Here is a 17612-nt window from a genome sequence, read left to right on the forward strand (position 1 = left end):
CAGGACTTCTAATGACTAGCGATGACTCATCTAATCCAACAGCCTGCAATGACACTGTAAGAATTAAATTGTTACAGATATATAGAAAAAAATTGCATCCATCCATAAGGTATAAATTTTGTTTTGCTACACACTAACACACCTACTCACTTCCTTTAAAAAAAAAATTGCCTTAGTTTATGTTTTATGGATGTTAGAGAGCTGGAAGCATGGACAAAACTGAAGCATTATCCAGTACTACCCTTTTCCTAAGCATAAAATTTGGTACCTTGGTAGACTGCTGAAAGTCTGAAACATGAAGTTACAAACACGTCTTAATTGTTCACTAATCAAACCAAACCAAAATTTTCTTATAGCTTAGCATATTTATTCGATAAACTGTTGAGTTATTACCATTTTATACAAAGAGTTACATCTATTTAGTCAATAAAAAAACATGTACCAAAGACATAATCCAAGACCTTCACGCTCTAATTTCTAAATTTTTATTGCAGGAATGGATCAAACCTCAGGGGATACTTTCTGTGGTCCTTTCTTGATGTTTTTCAAGTAGCAGGTGGTTACACTTCTCATTTCGGTCTTTATGGAGTAGACTTCCATGACAAGGAAAGAAGGAGGTACCCGAGGCAGTCAGTTGAATGGTATTCTACTTTGACATAAATTGCATTTCTTAAGAATGAAGTAGATTCATGATTCCATGAATCGAATATGTCCTGCCATTGGTGAGCAATCTTTCAATAATGAGTTAGTACATAATGGCCCAAACCAACTAATTGTTTTACAATACTCAATCCCAGAACAATATATAAAATGGCCCAAACCAGTCCATTATGAAATGCTTAATATATGGTTGACCAACTGATTATTATTTTGAAAAAGTGCGTAAAATAGTTATTCAATCTAGGGACTAGGGAGGCATACAAATATACAAATGAAAACCGTTGACTATAGTTATTCATGAAATGCTCGAAATTGAGAAATCCACACAGATATTCACTTCTTGCTCTTTACTGATGGCTTTTCTATTTGCTTACTATGCATCAGTTGTTCATCTACGAATAGTATAGCCACTTGACAAACTGCACTCCTTCAACATGCACTCTACACCTTCTTCATTATCTTAATCAAGTGGAAACCCGAAACCTGCCAAAGTTATGCATGTACATCAAAGGAATGTGCAACTAATAATAGAGTGAGACAAATAAAATAACACTCCATCATTTTAATCATTCAATCTCCATACACATAAAATAAGTTATACATTATATGGATAGCTTTGAAATGGTTCTCTTGCCACGTAGGCATCTCCAGGAGATCTATTATTTACACATTCAATTCACTCCACCTATTACATCAGACTTAATAGATCTATAGAACAAATATTAACAGTGTCCAATATATTTTTTCTAATAATTATATATTGACTAAATTACAAGCAGTTAAATACATCTTCGAATATATTTATTCGCAACATACAAGAGCATCAAATATCGAATCGTACAAATAATACAACTAGCGTATTGAAGTGTTTTTTCCTTATTGCAATTTTTTGTTAGACCTTGACCTATATTAATCTAAACCCTATACATGCGTTCATTCTTTTAGTTTTCTCCACCCCAATTTTCCTTCCTAGCACGTGCAACGCACGTGCCCATTTACTAGTAATTGTAATAACAATAATAACAAAAGATCGAGAGGAAATTAGCATGATCGAGAGGAATAGCATGATCGAGAGGAAATTAGCATGATTAGCATTCCAAGTCACCATAGCTTGTCCAAACCTTTTCATCTCAAAAGTTGTAACAAAATCGGTTACAATTCCAAGTTTATTTTATCATGAGATTTATATTAATGAAAAACGAAAAAGAAAAAGAAATCTGCTGATAATGGGCTTGGAGAATGTATATGAACTGTATTAGAACTTTACAAAAAAAAAAAAAAGGTTCTAATTTACAAATCTAAAAATAAGTTCTATGGCGTCTTCCAAGATGAGTCACACCAAGGGAGGTTTTCATTCATACATAAATAGCAAAGTTGAGTCCATGTGGGTTGCTATTTTGGACTTGGTTGGCTGTGTTGTGTTGGTAGTTTTTCAGTTTTCTCTATGTTGTAAGAGCATTCCCAATGCAAGCAGCTTTGATCATCAGTCCTTGTTTTTTTTTATCGGGTTAAAAGAGGTGATATCCATAGTACAAAATATCATGATATGGATATTTATCGATATTCAATTTTTGGATATGTATCGTGGATATATCCTCCTCTTTGGAGATATTTGACATTGTTTCACATGCAAATATCGTGGATATATATAAAATATAAACAAATATCGTGGATATTATAGATATTTCTTGATATATCATGATACATTATTTATATTTATTTGAAATATAATGGTAAATATTAAATAAAATTGTTACATACACAAAATATCGCAAAATGTCGTAAATATCGTCGAAATATCACCGATATTTGTAGTCGTATATATCTCTGAACATATCGTGATATTTATATATCTTTCTCTGAAATTTGGATAGATATCCCCAAATATCACGATATATCGGGATATTTTGTACTATGGTGATATCTATCTAACAAAATAGGGAAGTGTGGAGCCCAAAAGGCCCCATCCAATGGTAGGTAATCATTCTCACAAAAATATGACTTGGCATATCCAAGTGTTTGGAGGGTTTGTACAATTTTGTTAAGTGCAATCAATACCATGAGATTTCCTATCTAACAAAATAGGGAAGTGTGGAGCCCAAAAGGCCCCATCCAATAGTAGGTAATCATTCTCACAAAAATATGACTTGGCATATCCAAGTGTTTGGAGGGTTTGCACAATTTTATTAAGTGCAATCAATACCATGAGATTTATCCAAAAGTCAACAATTGCGGCTGAGCTTATAAACTGTTGGGCCTCCAAATTTGACATGGTATTGGACAATTGGCTGACCCAATTAATGTTATGGATCAATTGAGCTTATGGATAATGGGCAATTGGGCTGGGCTGGCTCGACGAGTTGTCGGGATAGCGCCGCAGGCGTGTCGAGGTCTTGCGGGGCGTAGTCACGGGCATACCCTAGTATAATATATAGTAGGACTAAAGATTACATAAAACCTGACATCTTCTCTTTAAAGGGAAACATTTGATCAACAACTTCTTACTTCCATATAGGCACCACAGAGGACTATTTCCACTCATACCTAGCTATCAGGGGTTAGCCAATGCAATGCAGAGGTGACTTTAAACTTCGGACTGATTCAGTCTAAATGTAAAAACATAAAAAATATCGAAAAAATGGTCGAACGGAATAAAACATTCCGTCCAGAAAATTTTAAAAAAAACACACGGGACAGAATAAAATATTCCGTCCGAAACTCACAACTCAGTAACAATCCCAGTAGCAAGTGCTACCCTAATTGTTACTTAATGAAAAACTATCCTCATTGTCACATTTGCATTTGGCCATTGTTTTTTGCTCAGCAAGAGTGACAAGTTGTTATTACCCCTCGAAGCTATTTGCATTGGGAATGCTCTAAGCTGTGACTTATTGTATAGGCTTTCCCTAATGGGAGGCAACCTACATGAGTTTGTACCTGGGGTGCAATAGAGTATAGATAGCCTCCAAAGTCCAAACCCTTCTATTTTTGTTATTTTTTTTCATTATAATTTTCGCTTAGAGCATTTGCAATGCAGGGGGTTTCAAGGGATTTGTGACTTTTTCCACCGGGTTGGGAGGAAAAAGGTTGTGCAATGCAAGGGTGAAAAAACCGTGACTTTATTTCCCAGTTCAAAACAAGGTGAAACGTTCCACCGAGATAGTGGCTGACTTGTTAACTTCGGACGGGATGTTGGATTCCGTCTCATGTGTTTTTAAAAAAAAAATGGGGTTTTTTTTTCGGACGGAATGTTTCATTTCGTCTCGCATGATTTTTCGGTTTTTTTTTTAATTTCAGACGAGATGTTTCATTCCGTCCGGAGCATTTTTTCGATTTTGAAGTCCAGACGGAATCTAACATCCCGTCCGAGATATTTTATTCACCTTTGCATTGCATAGCTTCACCTTGTTTTTCACCATTTTGGTGAAATGGGGTGAATAAGTGCTGAGGTGGCGGTAAATAAGGAGGAGATTATTTTCACTTGCATTGCAAATGCTGTTACCTAGCAAAACAAAAAGTAGGTTGCTATGTTGGCTCTTGGCTGATGAGTATAATGGAGTATACAGTGTACCAGTGTACTTCCAAGGTTTGTAGCATAATAGATGTCGAAAAAACAACCTACAAATAAAGTACCTTGTTTTTTCTATTTAATTTAGTTATTTTCTTGAGAATAGATCAGTAGCCTTAAAATCATTTCCTTTGCCAAACTTTTTATGAACTGGAACATTCGATGATCCTTTATCTTGAAGTCGTTAATCCATTGGCAAATATATACTCAATACAAGATGTTTGGTCAAAATGCTTTGTTTTGGATTATTACTTACGCAACGAGAAATGTTGAAGTTAAAGAAGTATGAGCATTATTGAAGTTATTAAAAATTAAAATGTTTATTTACACTCTAGAAATAACAACTTTTGCCCTGCCCATCTGGGAAGAAGCTGAGTACAATCCGTATTTCCATGTATTCAAATCCGGCCTCCTCTATTTTCTTTTAGTTTTACTTAATATAAATGCACAATGTGACATATAAGGAGATGTGTTACTGCTAATAGAGTATCTTGCTTCTATATATTATTTAGTCAGGATATAGCCTAACCGAAACCTAAACCACTTGATATTGATATTGATAACATCTTTAGGTGAGACACTATCCTAGCATCAAACACCAAATTTTCAATAATTTAGTGTTTTTTCATTTTCAAGAGTAACATGTTAATGAAAACACCAAAGCAAATACCAAATCGGCTAAAATTTGGTGTTTGTTTTAGTGTTGTATCAAATCTCTCTCGTGGAAAAACTGTGTGGTTTTTTGAACATCGTATGGACTTGGGTTAGAGTGTGAGCTTCAATCACGCGGTTTTGTGAAAACCGCGGCGAGAGATTTGAAAAGAGAAAAAAAAAGAAAGTTGATGTGCGACACATCATGCGGTTTCTTGAAAACCGCGTGGACTTGGGCTTCTATAGTGCGGTTTTGCGAAAGCTGCGTGGACTATACGGTGCGGTTTATCTAAAACCGCATCATTTAATGTTAACTATTTGATATCGAAATTGGTTGGTGTTTTTTAGATTTGGTTTTTGGTATGGTTTAAATATTTGGTGTTTTTTTGGTTTCTCTCCTAAAGATGCTCTGGTGATCACATTGACAACTAAGTTGCGATAAATTACTCGACGTTGGTTAGGTTTTCGATAAAACAATATTGATTAATGAAAATACATTTCAAGCAAGTTATTATAGGCCTTCAACTAGAATCCAAAATTTTATCCAATTACAACTCTTTTTCTAATCATTTTGATGTGAAATTTGGAAATCAATTTAATATGATTTTGTTTTGGTAATCACCTTAATGAAATTTATTATGAAATTAATTATGAATGCATTTCCTTAATTAAATTTTATTTTGGTATGTTTCTAATTTGATTTTCCTTTAGCAATTTAGGTAGCGAACAAGTCAGAAAGGGAAAGTGAATTTAATGCATTATTATGTACCTCGGCCTATTTAACTCCGCCATTTCCTTTCATTTTGTCATAGTACGTCTTTGGCTGAGTTTTTCTTTCAGTATAGTTTTAGTATAGCTGGAGATTTTCTTCTTATAAGGGTTTTTATTTCTATTGGTTAAGCCTTAGTTTTGTTTTTCAGTTGAGTTCGGTATTGACTGTTGACCAATTTAGTTTTCATCCTTTGGTAAATGTGTTTATACAAGGTTTTGAGGGCACTGTTTTTCTTCTACTATAGATGCAGAATGAGGTTTCTAACATTGATTTGTGAATGGGATATGAACCTAATACTGGTAGTTTGTTTCCCTGCAAATTCAATTTGGAAAACACTGTAAGGTTTTATTTTCTGTATTTTGTTCTTTATATGTACCAATTTATATCTGATTAATCTGGTTTCTTGATAAGTTGATAATGGTTGTTTTATCATTTATCTTGCAGGATTGTTATGGTTATAATGATTTATCCTCTCAAGAATATAAGGTAATCTATTTTGTAAACGGAACATTGTTTATCTGGCAGGGTCTTAGGGTCTTTTGGAATTCTTGTTTGATGAGCAAAGTTTCTCATTTTCTTTCCACTCAAGTCTCCAACATAGAATTCATGAGTTTGTTTCCGAGACCCTGCATTTTTTTTGCCTGCGACCCGCCCCTAGCTTATTTACTTTTTCTTTGTTTGTGTTTTATACTGAACCAACTCTACAGTAATGTCGTTTGTGCTTTTTAAGGCTGAATCCAATGGTTTGTCACTCTCTATCTCTATCCCTCAAAAGAACAGTGTTATACGGATAGAGAGTAGGTTTGGGTGAACCAATGGTTTGAACAATCCTAAGCCACTTGAACTAGTGCGGTTTGAAACCCACTTTTTTTCACGCCACTTCGACCAACGCAGAATGAAAACAAAAAAAAAAAAACCATCCTACGCCACTTTCTGTATGAAATTGTATTTTATATTCCACGCCACTTCAAGTGGCACCATTTGGGTTTTTACAAACCACACCATTTCAACTCGCGTAGAATGCACTCTCTATTCCTCAATAATACTCTCTATATATGGAGAGTTATATAAAGTAGGGAAAAAAACCACCGCCACTCCCTCTGCTTTTGAGGGAATGGGGAGCCATTGCACCCAGCCTAAGCAATCAGTGGACTAAAGAAAGTCTTTTGGGGTCCAATGCAGGGATTGCGGAGATGCATACTTATGGGGGCCGGCACCACTGCACCATCAACTACCCGGTATGTACATTTCAAGAATCTTTCCTTCCATTTTAGTATCTTTCACTCGCTCATCAAGGGATCTGAGGCGATGTCAAGTGAACTCCAGGGTGTAGGAAAAATTTCTTACACCAGTTGTTTGCAGTGAGTCTGATCAAGTTTGTCACTCTTATCTCAAGGTTTGGAGGTGACATCACACATTGCTGTATCTTGCGCTCAACAACCATTTTTGCTGTCCGTCGCAAACCTTCAGCAAAGCGTATCAAGCTCTCCTTATAGTTATCACATCCCTCCTTAGGTGAAGTGTGAAAACTGCAGAAAAGGTTGTGAAATTTTTGAGCTTCTTTTGTGTTGCTATTATCTCGGGATTTGGGGGTGGAATCATACATTGCTGAATCTTCCGGTCAACAACCATTTTTGCTGTTGGAACAGTTCTACATCTTCTACCCATATATTGCATCTAGCTGCAATTAACTGCATATATTTTTGTCTATAGACATTGTAACACGAGAACAATAATTAATGAAATATTATATTCAATTTCTCTTCTCTTATGTTTTTGCAATGTATCCTTCTTCTATATGCTGTATGCTGGTATGCTTCCGATGAGGTCTGACCTCAATTTCCGCTTGCAGTTATAATTAAGGTGAATATAACACAATGCATTCCGTGCGGCAAGCGAAAACATATCCCCTAATTATGACATAATCATCGAGATATTTAATTAATAGACTCCCAGCTGAGCGTGCAATTTCTCTGATTAGTCCTAGTCCATATTTTATTGAGATGCACGCAAGCACCTCAAATTATTGCTTTCCAATATTACAGTTCCTTTAATTTTATGAATCCACATGCAAAGTCCATGTGAATTTTTATTATGAAAAGGCTAAGCAAGTTGCCACCAAAAGCGACAAAGTTGATTTACGCTATGGCCGCATTCCGGGAGTATGCTTCGCTTTAATTCATAGTTCCTGCAACGGGATTCTTTTGATAATAAATTTGCAACCTATTACAGCTATACTTGTATGGAATCCTGTTACTCAATAAAATTTTATTGTGGCAACTACTACCTGTGGTCTGTGGAAACTGCTACACCGCATGTGGGTAACAACAATGAAATCTCATCTTCAATTATCTTCTCTGGTGTGTTTGAATATCCTTCCAAGTTCAGACTTATAGGTGCACTTCTATTTAGATGTTGGCAGGCTTCAAGACTAGGCCTGCCTTGTTTCTCTGTGTATCAGGTATTCCCTGCTGTGAAAAGAATTTAAATGGCATCTCAAACGAATAATCAATGCTGTTTTTACATATCTATTAGGAAAGTCCACGCTACAACCCTTACCAAATGGAATTGGATGTATGACATGATCTACTAGTGATTTTTAGTGTATACTACGGTTTTTCTGGACTTCCTATTACTGGGAGTGCTCAAGTTCTAAAAGAGCTGAGCATGTATCTCTCTAGCGCAAACTGAGGCAGAAAAGTTCTTCAAAGATGATAACATCTGTGACAAATTCAATACACGTATCTTTACCCCAAAAAAAATCCAATACACAGAAAATGTAATACTGTATAATGGTAAATCCTGATACATAAATTTATACAGAAAAGAAGTTATGGCTCTCGCCAAAAATGGTAATACTGTATAACGTACATATATAGACAGAAAATGTCACAAAGTTAACCTTTACAAGCTAGCTACCTTCTACATATGTTCACGGATGTAAGAAGACCCAAGAGAGTTCAATCACCAATAACGGCAATTAAGTATGCTAAGAAAGCCCTCTGCTCCTTTCCGAGATGGTGTAGACATAGGCGTGAAACAACTGCTCCCGAAATCGTTCTAAATCCAACTTGACATTCTGCCCATCCAGATAGATTTTCTTGGTAAATTGCCACCCGTTTGCATTTATACTGTCTGGATCATTAAGTATAGGGTCATCACTATTATACTTGTTGTATAAAGAACTCTCCTTCGGAAGGATTTTGTATCCAATGTACTTGAGCCCAAACTTCCTCGAGGGCTCACCGTAGTAAGTTTCTGCAGCCCAATCTGTGCCAAGGGGTATAATTTGGATTAAAACAGAACTGGGTCTCATGAAGAGGAAATGCGTCATGGCTGCACCATGGACTCCAACCATGGCATCAGTAGAATTGAGAACCCGATATATCTTGGCCAGCTCAGTTGTTCTATCTGTCTTCAACACCATCACTGTGAATCCAATTTTCTCTGCTAAATGCACTAACAAATGTTGATCAATTATTGCTCTTGATCCACCTCGGGATAAGATGACCAGTTTCGGCTTCTTATTCTCTTTGTATTTTGCTAGTTCTGTTTCTTCATCTTCTTCCAGTGCAGATAATGTTGGTGATGAAGACAATAGCGCCTTTTCTTTCTCCTTTCGAATCCATCCTTGTATTCTATGCCAATATGCTTTGTCTAGAACGTTGTGGAAATCACTAATACTCTTGTTTCCTTGCACTAACGAAGAATCAATGGCAAGCTCGTCATGGATTTTGAGACCAACAATTACCTCAGGGAAGCAATGTGTTCTTTTGTCATTACTGAAGTCGATCACATGGTAATTGGATAGGCGGGATAACACATCACCGTACCTACTCATCCACCATTGATGGTACTCGAGTACTACAAACACCACATTCTTCTTCATATGTTCGGAAGTGATGTACAGTGGTATAAGCCCATCATTAAAGTCATGGTAAACATTGCCAGTATAGCCTCCGGTTGAAAACACAATAGCTGGAACAGAGTGTTTAACTTCACACAGATGGCAAACCTTAGAACCTTTTTTTTTCACAACAAGGTCTAACTCCATAATGGTATCCATGATGCCAGTCTCCCATTTCCTCGTATTCTAATAGAACAATTCTATACTAGAATAACTGCATAGCACTGCGTGGCGTGACGTAGAAAGGAGATGAGAGGGTGAAAATTTGAGAGAGAGAATGAAGAAGAGAAAATATTAGAAGAGGAAGAGAAAGAGGAAGAGAGAGAGGGTGGGGTGGGTGGACCAAGTGACATTTTGCCCCCTTTCAAAAGTCGATACAAGAGTTTGCATGACTCATGGATTAATTAACAAACAAGTTGAATAAAAAAAATAAATAAAAACAAATAAATAATAATAATAATAATAACACCATTAACTAGTATACCGCTAAGCGGGGGGAGCCGAGTGGGAGAGGAAGATGGAGGAGGGAGATGGAGAAGGAGGAGGGAGATTTAGAGTGTCCGGAGAGGGAGAGGAAAAGGGAGAGTGAGAGACGAAGAGAAAAACATAAGGGAAGAGATGAGGACAAATAGACATAAAACCAACCAAGTTGGTTTTGTCCGCATAACCCCCCTTTCCCAAAATGTTAAAGCTCACCACCACCGATTAATGAGTGACAACCTATAAATTTTGTCTTAGTTTGTATAACTTCGATCTAAAACATAGATAAACCATAATTCAATGTCCGGTCTCAAGTAGAGCTAGAGGTGCGGGGAACTTCAATAAAAAAAAAAAAAAGCGAATTGTTACATTTTGGACATTTTTCTAGTTAATTACTAAAGTATTAATAGAGTTTATCCCAAATTTGTTGGGCCTCTGATGGCACCCCATGCAACCCTTTCCACTTAGGGCTGTCAATGGGTTTCGATAACCCAATAACCGATCCGAACCAAACCGATAAAAAATAGTTTGGGTTTTGATAATTTTGTTTGTCCTCTATCGACCTGAAACCGAACCAAACCGATAAGATATCGGTTTGGTTTCGAGTTTGCCTTCTACCGAACCGATATGAACCTAAACCGATAAGATGACATTTTAGTAATATTTATGATTAATTTTGTATATGTTTATCAATTGTGTGGCTGAAATTAATTGATTTAATTTAGGATTGAATTGATTTTATAGTTTTCGGTTTTGGGTTGCAATATATTTTATCGGTTCGCTCAATTTCGGATGAGAAATAATATTATCGGTTCGGTTTCGGTTCTCAATTTTCTTATCGGTTCGGTTCGATTCGATTTTCCGTAACCCGACCCAAACTGATCCATTGACAGCACTAGTTCCACCTATGTTCTAAAGAGATCATTTTCGAATTTGAAAAGCTCGAAGGAACATATAAATTTTATATACATACGTATCTAGGTTAAATTTAAGAACAGATCTACAAAATATGTGTAGTGTGCGTTAATACAAGTTTGGGAAGCAAGAATACGCACTCACTCGTTATCCATAATTAATTAACATGCATGCCCATCGAGCGTGCATGATAATTAAATCACCGAAAATGGGGTAAGTCAAATTGCAACTATTAATTTGGATGGGGAGCTTGTTTAGTTAATAACCCTAAAATAAGTTGTAGTTAAATCCTACCACATCTCACGTAACTTTCAACTACATATATAGCAATCAAACCTACTCCATGCAATCCACTCCTCAACCTAAAATTAGTCTCGCTAAAGCATATGATGTGACCCTCATTCACAGGGGCGGAGCCAAGGGTGTGCAAGGGTGGGCAACTGTACACCCTGAACTTTCCCCAAAAAAACCATTTATGTGCGTTGGTTTCCCTTTTCCAAAGATGTAAAACTTTGTTATGATGTTATCCAAATGTATTTCACCAAGAGTGTGCTATTTTTCTATCACTTGATTTACTTAAGATTTACTAATTGAGCTGGGCTTTCACTAACTTGAGAGCACCTGATCAAAACTCCCAATTAGAAAGAAAAGAAAATTTCTCTTCTTCTTCGTTATTTTTTTTTTTTTTTTTTCCGGCAAAAACCGCTACTCGGTCAAAAACTTGTGCCCCTGTCAAGTGCGGTTAGTGCCATTGATTCATTGAAAAACTCTAATCTCTCATAAGTTCTATATACAACTTTTGAGAGAGTATTTTAACCCTTGCACATTGTCAAGAATTGACTTTGGAATCGTATAGAAGATGAGTATGTGAATAATTGTCTAGTAACATATATTGAGATCGAATGAAATATTTAAAAGCATTGATTTTGTGGCGATTATGCAATGGTTTTAGAAAATGGATACTTGTTGTGGACACTTCTAATTTTTTTTGTTTGATTTCGAGTTTTTCAACAATTTTCTTTTTTGGATAATTAATATGCACATGTTTGAAATTTTTGCTTTTTGGTGTTAAGAATTTTGAGTTGATTTTTTAATAAATTGCATGTTAATTTGTCTACCCTGAACTAAAATCCTAACCGCTCACCTTAGTTAATCCACTCACCAAATAACAAATAGCCTAGTATGACTCCGATCCTACTTTATGGTTTGTAAATCTGATATAATCTTGTCCATAACTTTTCGTTTTCAAAGTTTCAGGGAAACAAACTAAGGTGCAATATAATAGTATTTAAATTGTAGGTGCAATATAAAAGTATTTAAATTGTAGCATAATAGGATGTTCATCAAGAATAACCTATAACGCTTTTTTATGTAATTTGAATATATGTAGCAATTTTTTATTTTATTTTGCTGTTTTTATTTTTTAGATTGGTAAGCCTATTTTAAATGAGATTAGTAATTCGGATGCTAGCGAGGTTCGAACCCCAAATCTCTGATATCATCACTCAAAAATTTGACCAATCTAACTAAACTAGCTAGCACCTGCACATCTAGCGATTTTTTTTAGAGGAGGTCAGTAGCTTTTAGATCAAATCTTTTGCCAAGGTTTTCTTGACGCGGAAGTATATGGTCTTAATTGTAGTCATTGCTCCTCACTCTCTTGGCAAAAAATAAATTGAATGAAAATTACGTAAGCAATGAGAAATGATAAAGAATTATGATTCTACGATCAATATTAGAATTAAAAGTCAAATACATCAACCCTGCATTTGGTCGTCTCTTTGTATGAAAGATGAAAGTCACAAACTTCTTTTAGACTCTAGAAACAACAACTTTGCCCTTGCCTCATGAGGGGGCTTCACTTTTAATTTTTTAGTTGTCCATAATCGGATTATTTTGGGAGGAATTGTCAGAATATTTTAGACAATTTCATTTCTCATGAACTTGATTAGGAGAATTGATAATCATGCATCTTCCCATTTTAGTTTATTAGTTGTCCGTAAACGAATTGTTATGGGGAATTGTCGGAATATTTTAGACAATTTCATTTCTCCTAACCGAGAAATAATAATCATCCTCTCCTTTTAGTTTCTTAGTTGTCCATAAACGGATTATCATGGGAAAATTTTCTGAATAATTTAGACAATTTCATTTTTACTGACCTTGGTTAGGTTTTAGATAAAATAAGAATTTATTTGAATATTTTGAGGGGATCATTTTTCCATGTTAGCAAGTTATACAGCTTTAACTAGAATCCGGAATTTCATCAAATCATGTTAATTAATTTTGATGATCACCTCAAAATATTCGAGGATCACTTTACTAATCATTTTGAAGTAAAAATATGGAACTTAATTTAATGTGATTAATTGCGATTTGGTTTCGTATTTCTTTTGGTAAGATTTCTTTTTGTTACACAATTTCTAGACTGTCAATTTTAATTCTGTAGCAATTTAGGTAACGAACAATTCGGGAAGGGAATTCGAATTTAATGCCTTAAAGTCTATTTAAGTCTGTCTTTTCCTTCATTTTATCATAGTATCTTTTCTTGTTAGCTAGTTAATTACATCTTGGTTTTGTTTTCGAGTAAAGTTCAATAGTGTCCAACAATTCCAACCCCCATGTGGCCAAAGTTTTGGTACAGAATGAGATTACTAAAATTGATTTGTAAAACTGATATCAATGAACTTAATTTGGTGGCTTGTTTCCCGAATCTAAATGGGAAGAAACAATAAGGTCTCTTTTGTTTATTTGTTTTTATATTTATACTATTTTTTAGGGCAACCAAGAGTTTTGGGCAGATCCGTAACCAAATCCGAATCACCTTTCGGTCGAATTCACCAAAAACCTACCACAAAAAAAAGTAAAATTTGGGCCAAATTAAATTCATCTCCTACTCTCATTTAGCCACCATTTCTTCCGTTCACACCAATACAATCTATTTCTTTAGTTACCACCTTCATTTACCAAGACACTAAAACTAAAAATTGTGCCAACCGGCCATGTGTTCTCCCTCTTGATCTCTCATCCTCCGCTTCAAATTGTCACCGTCAATCTAATGTAAGTAATTTCTAATTTCTAATTTGTTTTGTTTTGTATTGCTTTGATTACAATCCTCTTCCATGTCATTGTTATCAAACTTCATCGACCTAGAACGGCAAAACAATGCATATAGAATTGAAAGCATTGAGTTTCAATTTTCTGTATTTCTTGAATGTTGGTTAAACATATTGTCGGATATTTTCTCATCTTTCTCAATACAAACAGTTTCTCCAATAGTGTTTTAGTGTAGCTCTTCAGTATCGATGGGTTTTAGTGTAGAAAACATGCACTATGTTTGTTGAATTAGTTATATTATGTGATCAAATTCCGTAAGTGTAGTGTGTAGGAGGTTGTTAAGAAGTATGTTCTAAAAAGCTCAGGTCTTCCATTTTATTGTTTCGAAGTTCTTCCACTTAGAGTATTAATTTAGGGATTAGGAATTAGGAATGAGAGAGAAGAACAAGAAAAAGACTAAACAAGTTGCCTTCAGCTTACTTGTATTTAGTTGGGAAGTGCCCAACAAAAATTAAGATTTTTTTTGTCAATAGCAAATTTGTAAAATAATTTTTTTTTGGGTCTGCCCAACACAAAATGGGCCCATAGCGACTACTTTTTTTAATGTGATGGCCTCTTGATAATTGATTTTTTTTTTTTTTTTTTTTTTTTTTTTTGTAGGTCTACATTGTTATAATGATTTATCCTCTCAACCGGGTTCTATTTTTCAATATCGTTCATGGTAACTCCAACAAAAGTGTTACGTATATCACAGTATAGTAGCTCTTGTTGAAGACGTCAAAAACATCGAGGTTGGGCTTATTCCCATCCCAGATTATGAGCTGATTGTTAGCCGCAACAACCCTAAAGGCAGAGGCAAGGCAAAGGTCAATCATCTAGTACAATGTTTAAGAAGTTTTAATTAGCAATTTTTTTTATCGTGCTTAAATTGATTTTGTGTGTGTTGTTGTTTTGTAGTCGTGATAATGCGGTGGAATCAAAACAAGAAAGGAGACTGCCATGCATCCTGTTGAGATCAACGAATTGCATTGTTTCTGATAGTATAGACTCTGTTTTATGATGAAAGTCCAGCAAAAAAGCTTACCGGAAAGCATTTAAATCGTCAATAATAATTCCGAGCGACATGTACAACAACTAATCCTACAGAAACATTCATAGCGACATGTACCACAACCCACTTCCCTGCATAAATTTTGCTGTCTTTTACACAGACATTGTAACTTAACACGTACGTACGAGAACAAAAATATTAGTGGAAACTTATTTATCTGCAATTTCTATTTTCTAATGGATTCGAATCTTGCAGATGCTCTTTGATCTATTCATATGGACTACGTACATACTGGGCCTGACATCTAATATGGAGTCGAATATGAAAATCTATTTCAAGTTAATACACGAGGACTACCGAGTACGAGTATAGAACTATAGATGCACATGCATGTAGATATGTAGTGTATAAAATTTTAAAACGGGTCTATAAACGTACACACGTGCATGTGTGCATTAAATTTGGAAGTGTGTTAATTTGGAACGTAGAGGGAACCACGATTCAACTATGTAATTGAACTAAGAGACGCTGTAATAAAACTGAGTGAAAATCTTGGTGGGTGTGAATCATCTGGTCATTTTGCTAACAAATTATTAATGAAATACTGAGTTGTTTTTTCAAATTTTGGGGGGTTCCCTCTATGAACGTAACAAATTAAATGCAATTTGCATTCGTAGGCTGTAGATCTTGCTCAACGAGCATGTATGAAAAATTGAAAACTAGTAGTTCAAATCTTCAAAGAAAATAAGTTGTCGTTAAATCATGCCAAATGTGGCCATTCCAACCTACCTATAATTATAGTTAGTAGCTCGTAAAGCAACTCAGAGACACAGCTAGAGCATGATGTGAATCTAATAATAATTGTAATAATAATAATAACAAAAGATCGAGAGGAAATTAGCATGATGGGACCAAGGCCCAAAATTTCGATATCGGTTAATATATCGGTGTACCTAAAAACCGATATATATCGGATATATCGGTTTTTTTGGTGACTAGTCCAAACTATTTAAAATATCAAAAATATCAAAAATATCGGACATATAATATCGGAAATATCGGAAATATATCAAAAATATATTGGAAATATCGGATTTATATTTAAAAATGGTCAAAAAGTCAACCGATATATATCGATTATATCGGCGATATAAAGTTTCAGATCGGAAATTCTGATATATCTCGGAAAAAAAGGGATTCAATATTCGGTGGATATATGTCAAAAATATCGATATCGGTGTACCAATTTACCGAGATATATCGGTGAGATATCGGATATCTCGGCGATATTTTGGGCCATGGATGGGACACCTTTAATCTGTGGACTCACCAAGTCACCATAGCTTGTCCAAACCTTTTCATCTCAAAAGTTGTAACAAAATCGGTGCAATTCCAAGTTTATTTTATCATGAGATTTATATTAATGAAAAACGAAAAAGAAAAAGAAAGGTGCGGTAACAGGCTTGGAGAATGTATATGAACTGTATTAGAACTTTACAAAAAAAAATTAGGTTCTAATTTACAAATCTAAAAATAAGTTCTATGGCGTCTTCCAAGATGAGTTGTCAGCCAAGGGAGGTTTTCATTCATACATAAATAGCAAAGTTGAGTCCATGTGGGTTGCTATTTTGGACTTGGTTGGCGGTGTTGGTAGTTTTTCAGTTATCTTTATGTTGTAAGAGCATTCCTAACGCAAGCAGCTTTGATGAGGCAGCTTGTTTTTTTTTTTAATCGGGTTAAAAGAGGTGATATATAATATATAATAGGACCAAATATTACATAAAACCTGACATCTTCTCTTTAAAGGGAGACATTTGATAGCAGCTTGTTACTTCCACATATGCGCCACAGAGGACTATTTCTCCTCATACCTAGCTATCAGGGATTTCAATGCAGAGGTGACTTTAACCTTCGATGGATTCCGTCTAAATATAAAAACCGAAAAAATATCAAAAAAACGGCCGAACGGAATGAAACATTCTGTCCGAATTAAAAAAAAAAAACAAGAAAAACATGTTTGGGAAAAAAAACAAAAAAAATTTCAAAAAAACACACGAGACGGAATAAATAAAACTACCCTTATTGTTACTGAGTCTGTAACTCACAACTCAGTAACAATCTCAGTAACAAGTGCTATCCTCATTGTTACTTAGCGAAAAACTACCCTCATTGTCACTTATGCATTGGGCCATTGTGTTTTGCTCAACAAAAGTGACAAATTGTTATTTCCCCTCATAATTGTGACTTATTGTATGGGCTTCTTTCCCTAATGGGAGGCAACCTATATAGATAGCCTCCAAAGTCCAAACCCTTCTATTTTTGTTTTTTTTTTTTTATTATAATTTTCGCTTACCTAGCAAAACAAAAAATAGGATGCTATGTTGGCTCTTGGTTGATGAGTATAATGGAGTATACAGTGTACCAGTATACTTCAAGGTTTGTAGCATAATAGATGTCGAAAAAACAACCTACAAATAAAGTACCTTGTTTTTTCTATTTAGTTTTAGTTATTTTCTTGAGAATAGATCAGTAGCCTTATAATCATTTCCTT

The 17612-nt window shown here is 35.0% G+C and overlaps 1 pseudogene; it reads right to left on the reverse strand.

Annotated features, from left to right (window-relative positions):
* Positions 1-8391: 8391 nt before the first annotated feature.
* Positions 8392-9815, reverse strand: LOC147485324 (xylan glycosyltransferase MUCI21 pseudogene; annotated as a pseudogene).
* Between the last annotated feature and the right edge of the window lie 7797 nt (positions 9816-17612).

The sequence above is a fragment of the Coptis chinensis genome, chromosome 7 (assembly GCF_015680905.1).
Source record: "Coptis chinensis isolate HL-2020 chromosome 7, ASM1568090v1, whole genome shotgun sequence".
Classification (NCBI taxonomy): Eukaryota; Viridiplantae; Streptophyta; class Magnoliopsida; order Ranunculales; family Ranunculaceae; genus Coptis; species Coptis chinensis.